The 5531-nt window shown below is 44.5% G+C and overlaps 1 pseudogene across 1 annotated transcript; it reads left to right on the top strand.

The window, feature by feature from the left end:
- Positions 1-1041: 1041 nt before the first annotated feature.
- On the top strand, positions 1042-5302 carry LOC147980380 (uncharacterized; annotated as a pseudogene). The gene is made up of 2 exons (XR_015619284.1): positions 1042-1611; positions 3147-5302. The product of XR_015619284.1 is annotated as an uncharacterized LOC147980380 (transcript).
- Positions 5303-5531: the final 229 nt, after the last annotated feature.

Here is a 5531-nt window from a genome sequence, read left to right as displayed (position 1 = left end):
GTTAGATCTGCTCAGATTGCCTTGGGTTATTACTTCTTGATAATATAGGCCATGAACTCCTGCATTGGTGCGGCTAGGTTGCCTGTCTATGTGTTTCGGGGTTCACCTATTATTTTTGCCGTGCTTTGTATGGGTTTTCCTTCAGATCTTGTTAGAAGAAAAAAAAAGTGTTCTTGTTTACTTATGCTTGTCCTGGTGGTTTTCTTCCTGGGTGATTGTGTGCTTATATGCCATTGGTCGATATCTATGTTGATAGAGGATGCCCACTTTTCTTAGTTTCAGACCGATTCTTAATAGTCTTGCAATGCCTGCTCGGATTAGTTCTTTGAATGAATAGAGATAATAAATGTATGGGGGTTCCAATATCAAGTGTACCTCCTGGTTATTGCTTACCCAACTAATATGTGCTGCTTGGTGATAAAGGAAAAACAGCTAGAAAAATAATTAATAAAGTGTATCATCTGCTTATTGTTTTATACACAGTCGCTTGATTCTTTTTGTTCCTCTATAGGCCTCTGATCCTGACTACAGTGTGCGGCTAGGTTGTTCGTCCGCCTGGGTCGTAGGTTCTTTCCTTCCTGTCGACAGCGGGTACAAGACTCGAGCAATGGTTAACGGGCAAGCACTATATACACCATTCATCTATGCTAATATAGCCTGTCTTTTAAAGCCAATGTATGCTATCACCAAGTGATCTGAATATTTTCTTTCAAGCATCAAGCTTTCATGTAATGGAATATAAGTATCTTTAAGTTAATTCTAAATCAATCTCATACACATGCTTTGAATGCTTGGCTCGCTCTCGCTTTTTGTGCCATGGTCAAACGTGCAGCGATGGCTGTCTAATGTTTATCACTTCATAGAGCCTATATGTGTGATTATCTACTTTCTTTGCTAATAACATTGTAAATAATTAACCGTAAGCTTCTTAGAACACTATGTATCATCACTAAGCATCTATCTATCAGCAATAGGTACTTATTTTCATATGTTTCAATATGTGCCCGAATAATATTAATGTACACTCTTTCGATACATGGCTTACTCTCGGCCTTTGTGCCATTGGCGCAACTGGTCATCTAGTTTCAATAAAAATGGCATTGATAGCCTTTACTATACCTATTTTAGAAGTCCACATGTTGCTGTTTGAAAAGAGAAAGTTTACCGCTGTTGCAATAATTCCCTAGAAAAGTCAGAATGTGATAAAATGTTGAAACCTTTTGCATATTAAGCTCTAATAAATTTACTACAGTGTGAATTTTTTTTTATAATTTTTGAAGCTAGGGATGTATGGATCTTGCTGCATTCTTTATAGACTGTCCTGTTTAGGTAGATTGCTGTTATGTTTGTGTTGTGATTAGTTAGCGCATATTAATTAGAGGGAAATCTCCCCTTGTCCTGCGGCATGCAGGCGTCTTGTAGCAACCGACACATCTCTTTTTCCCTCTTCTCTAACCGTTGCATCTGTTCCAACCATCGCGTCTTGTGCGATGCGTCTCTTCCAAACATATATAAGCTGTACTATTTCTATCAATCAATACAAGTTGATCTTTTCATTCAAACACGTTATCACACACGCTCTGCCGAGAGCACACGAAGGCCTCGCCAACTGTGAGATGTCTGGACTAATCTCTTTCTTCCTCCGCCTCATCCGTGAGGACGGCCGCCGTCGCCGTTTCGCCGCCCGTCGCCATCATCAAGTAGGCGGGCGCCGCCGACTTCGCCGGGCCGTGCACCGCCCCCGCCGTTTTGGACGTCGTGGCGCTGGAAAAGGCCACCATGCTGCTCTACGCGGCCCTGGACGTGGCCTCCGCGCACCTGGACACGGCCATCGCGCTGCTGCTCGCGGCGACCACGCCCCAACGGTGGCCGGCTCCGCCTGCGTAGGAGATGGTAACCCCGAGCCCAGGCTCGCGGCTCCCTTTCGGATTCCGCCTCCGCCTCCGGCGCCGGCTGATGAGCCGGGATTCTTCGTCTTCGTGCCGTTCCCCAACGGCGCTTCAGTGGCGAGCCAAGGCGCTGGACCGACGCTGGTGGCGCCGCCTGCAGACGAGGACGCCGGCCCGAGTCGCGTCGCTGTCAAGCCTCCGGGCGCCGACGACACCGTCCCGGACGAGGCACCGCCGCCCCCGCGTACGGCCGCCCGACCACGCCTCCTGGACTCCGCGAGCATGGACGGTCGCCGCCGCCTCTTCGGCCGCGCTATCGCCGCCATCGACCGCCGCCCAAGTCGTCGCTCTGACCTTGCCTCCGATCTGCCGAACGGCGTCCCTGCCGGCGTCGTCTAAATCTCCTCGTCCGAGGAAGAAGGAGGCACGTCGGCGACCACTTTGTGAGCAGCAGCAATGGAGTGTGTGGGGCTGGCGGCGCACAGGAGTTGGTCGGGAGGATTGGGATCCCTCGATCCCTAATCACCAGCTGTATAAAGGCCAGCCGACCGCCCCCACTCCACGTGGGCTTTGGGCCTGTGCCCAGATAGTCCCTGGCTACGGGCTGAATTGCAGAAATTTCTCATTCTTTCTTCTGTTTAATCCTTTTAACAATAGTTGTAGCAGTAATTTATCACTGTTTTAGTACTGTTTAGCCTATGTACATGTCGTTATTTACATTCTAGTCTGGTATTTAGATTTACTCTATTTTAGGACTTGTGTAAATATTTGTAGGCTGTTTACATTATGTAATGTATTTGATAATGTAAATAAAGGACCAACATTATCTAGAAATGTCATGTTCAATGTGTTTACCACATTCCAATTTTCTAGAACATGTTCCAACGATTGAGATTAATTTCTCTCGTACAACAAACTTGCAAATTTTTGATACACGCCTCCCTCATTATATTTGGAATCACGGTCTATATTTTGTCCAATTCGACAAATGATTACCTTGAATGTGCATTTCCTTATATTTGAATTGATAACATACACACAGTAATAGAAACAAATGCATCTGCTGACATTGTCAGATTATGTAGGCTATTACTGTGAGATCCATGCGATCTTGGACGTGTTATGTTCAATCAATTGAGGTCTACATTATTCAAGTTCTTCACTTGAGTATCAAATTTTGCACCATTATTACAATACAACCATGATGGTTTTTAATTTACCCTCAGTAAATTAATTATCTCTGGTTCATCCATGTAGGTAAACGATGACCGCAAAAGAATTTGAGGAGCTTGCCCTCAATGGCCACAACTACCCTACATGGGCCATGGACGTCAAGATCAGTCTTGCTTCCCGTGGGATAGCGCGTGCAATCCAGGACCCGGAGACTCCTCTATCGGCCGGAACCACGCCGCTGACAGAACAACAAAACTATGCAGCTTTATACATCATAAGGCATCATATTCACCCAGATCTTAAGTCTGAGTACTTAGAGGAGGAATCTCCCAGTACTCTGTTTCTAGCCCTTAAAACATGATATGAACAGCAGAAGGCAGTTCTCCTGCCAGAAGCACTCCATGATTGGACTCACCTTCGTCTTCAGGATTTCAAGTCCATCGGTGAGTACAACCACAAGGTTCATAAGATAAGTTCCAAACTGCGCTTTTGCGGGAAGGAACCTACTGACGCGGAGAAGATAGAGAAAACTTTATCTACAATGCTCCCTTCAGACAGGATCCTCCAGCAGCAATACCGTGCTCGCAACTATACTATCTATTCCGAGCTTATTCATGTGTTACTTCAAGCTGAAAAGCATGATGAGCTACTCGCTAAGAATGGCTCTCAACGCCCAGTTGGGGCACAACCTTTACCTGAAGTTCATATGAATGTCGCGAATAGACAGAAGTTTGATGGTGCCTTTAGAGGCAATCAATCAAATGTCCAGAACAAGCGAAAGCGCATTAGGAACAGGAGGTCTAGGAACTCAGACAAGGGAAAAGGCACTGCAAAGCCCAAGCATGATAAATCTCTGCTTTGCAACAAGTGTGGATGCTACACGCACCCCACCGACAAGTGCAAGATCCCAAAGCATCTGGTTATGTTGTACCAGCAATCTCAGGGACGCAAAGCACCTCAAGGGAAGAGGTTCGAAGCCAATTTCAACCTTCATTCATACAGCACCAATGGAGCCGGTAGTTCGCACGACGTTCCTCCTGGACTGAGCAACACCATTGCGTTCCATCAGCCAGAGGACCTTGCTGACACGGAAAACATGATGATTGAGTACACCTCAAACGAAGTGTTTGGAGACTTTGACTAGTCCCACAATCTCCATAGTGATCTATTTAGCTATGTCCATTTGTGATGTTGTAATAAGAATATAAGTATTGTTGTTGTCCTTATATTGTATCAGCACATTTGATATAATAAGATTGTAATTGTACTAACATATTTGATATAAATAAGATTGTATTCTATGTATTTACATGAGATTTTCTTATTGAAAGTTCTTTGTTTTATATATAGTTCTCTACGGTGACAATCCGATGGAAGAGGAATTATGCCTTGTGGATAGTGCAACCACAAACTCCATACTGAGGGAGATGAAATATTTTCAAACTCTGAAAAAGATGAATGGAGATATTCTAACTATAGCTGGACGCGATACGGTAATCGTTGGCACTGGACGTGCCATATTTACCCTCCCAGGTGGTACACAAGTGACAATTGAGGATGCTTTGTTGTATCCCGACTCATCACGTACCCTGATCAGTTATCGAGATATCCGTAAAAATGGCTTTCACATTGAAACTCATGAAGACAACAAAGAGGAGTATCTACTCTTCACCAAAGATCACGGATATGGCAAGCAGGTACATGAAAAAATTCCTTCTCTATCGTCAGGTTTGTACTATACGTACATCAAACCCGTAGAACATGTTGCATACAAAGTAATTTTTCAAAATGTTGACACATTTCAAACCTGGCATGATCGCCTAGGCCATCCCGGGATCGGGATGATGAGAAAAATTACTAGCAATTCCATTGGTCATAATTTGCTTGAGTCAAAATTTCCTCAATCTTCAGACTTTGTGTACACATCTTGTGCCACGGGAAAGCTAATTTTGAGACCCTCTCACCTCAAAATACAAGCTGAACCACTTCAGTTTCTTGAACGTATTCAAGGAGACATTTGTGGTCCCATCCAACCATTATCTGGACCTTTCCGGTACTTCATGGTTCTAATTGATGCATCTACACGATGGTCACACGTGTGTCTTCTGTCCACACGAAACCATGCATTTGCCAAGATAATGAGGCAAGTCATTAAGTTACAAGCCCATTATCCAGAAAGTCGAATTAAGACAATTCGCATGGACAACGCTGCAGAATTCTCCTCACGTGCTTTCAATGATTATTGCATGGCCCTGGGGATTGAAGTTCAGCATTCCCTTCCATATGTCCATACACAAAATGGTTTGGCTGAATCATTGATTAAAAGGATCAAACTCATTGCAAGACCTTTGTTAATGAATTGCAGCTTGCCAACCTCTTGTTGGGGTCATGCGGTTCTACACGCTGCTGACTTGATACAATTGAGGCCTACTGCATATCACAGTACTTCCCCTCTGCAATTGGTACGTG

Source organism: Triticum urartu, chromosome 3A, assembly GCF_056163025.1.
Source record: "Triticum urartu cultivar PI428250 chromosome 3A, HENAU_Tu73, whole genome shotgun sequence".
Classification (NCBI taxonomy): Eukaryota; Viridiplantae; Streptophyta; class Magnoliopsida; order Poales; family Poaceae; genus Triticum; species Triticum urartu.
The sequence above is the reverse complement of the archived record's forward strand: the minus strand, read 5'-3'. Positions and strand labels throughout refer to the sequence as shown.